Source organism: Mandrillus leucophaeus, unplaced genomic scaffold, assembly GCF_000951045.1.
Source record: "Mandrillus leucophaeus isolate KB7577 unplaced genomic scaffold, Mleu.le_1.0 Scaffold1495, whole genome shotgun sequence".
NCBI classification, from domain to species: Eukaryota; Metazoa; Chordata; class Mammalia; order Primates; family Cercopithecidae; genus Mandrillus; species Mandrillus leucophaeus.
Window position 1 is genome coordinate 22,957 of NW_012101471.1, and position 1,367 is coordinate 24,323.

The following is a 1,367-nucleotide window of genomic DNA, read 5'->3' on the forward strand; positions in this document are numbered from 1 at the left end:
ACTCTGGTCAGGGCAGCAGGCGGGAATGTGGGCAGGAGCTGGGCAATGGAAACCCACAGGCCTGGGGAGAGAGGAAGCGTGTGAGAGCCCTCAGCTGAGAACTGAACTGAACCTTAGAGACTTTAACAAAGGTTTACTTACAGATCTTCTCCTTCCGTGCTCCTCCAGGGGCCTCTGGTCCTCCTTGTCAGCCTGTCCCCTCAGAACCTGAAGGAGGAAGTGAGAGGGCTCCTCAGGGTACAGCCAGCCAGTGCATGCTAGGGTTGCAGAACTGAAAGTATTGAGGGTGAGGTTAGGCGCTCTGGAGTCCTATGTGTTCTCGGGCGGGTGTGGCCCTTGGTGTGAATTCAAGGCAAACCTTCACTATTGGCTCTATCTCAGCCCCCTCTACTCTGACCTGAGGACACTGCCTCACCTCCACTCCTGGCAGGGTCTGAGAGCCTCCCTCTACTTACCTGAGTGCAACCCCCTCAGACCAAGGCCTCCCCTTTCCTGACATCAATGATCCTAGGATAATGCAGGGACCTCAGCTGGCAGCCCTGCCCAGGCTCTCTGAGGTAACAGCAGGAGCAGGGCAGATTTTTATGGGACCCCCAGTCCGCATTCTGTCCCAGGGGTACCCTCAATCCTCCCTCAGGCTTCTCACCTGGACGCTTTGCAGATCCTAAGACCTCTGCATCTGTCGACCAGATGGGGGCGCCTTGGGGGTACATCTTGGGTCCTGCACATCTTGGGATTCCTCCCTCTGCTGACCTGAAGTCCCACTCTTCAGGCCACAGCCCTCAACCCTCTGTCACTCTGAAGGCGCAACGAGCACGGGGCACATTCGGCCACTGTGCCCAGCATCCCCCAGACCAAGGTTCCCACTGATCTGGACTGCAAGGTCCCCTCAGTCCTCCCTCTTCTTCCTCCTCTTGACTCCTCGCAGGGCTGGGCCCCAACCCCCTGCTGAAGTGGCTCTGCATCCCTAGGATTCCCGTGGCCTAATGAAAAGGTGCCTCAGTTTGAGACAGGGGTACCGTGGGCCCCCTGTCCTGGCATGCTGGGTCCCCTCAGGACTCCATTATCTTCCAGGAGGGCCTGGGCCCTTTTGCTACTTCCTAAAGGCGGTATTGATGATACCGAACCCGTTCCCTCCCTTAGCCGTAGATGTGAACCTCAGGACTCACGTGCCTGGCTGCCATTCCCAGCGCTTCCCTGAGTTGATACCAGGGGCAAAGCCCGTATTCTGCCAGGATGTGGGTGGGGGTGGGGATGGGAATGGGGAATGGGGGATGGGGGTGGGGTTGGTGTTGGGGGATGGGAATGGCGGTGGGGGTGGTGGTTAGGTTGCCCTCAGTCGCCTCTTGGGGTCCTGATCTTGATTC

At 58.4% G+C, this 1,367-nt stretch overlaps 1 protein-coding gene across 2 annotated transcripts in view; it reads right to left on the bottom strand.

Moving 5' to 3' along the window:
• LOC105535674 (melanoma-associated antigen 2) overlaps nt 1–1,367 on the bottom strand; it is a 40,058-nt gene that overhangs the window by 18,733 nt on the left and 19,958 nt on the right. For both annotated transcript variants that reach the window (XM_011974838.1, XM_011974836.1), the window contains exon 2: nt 142–207. The gene's annotated coding sequence lies outside the window, so the exon portion shown is untranslated. The remainder of the gene's footprint in view (nt 1–141; nt 208–1,367) is intronic.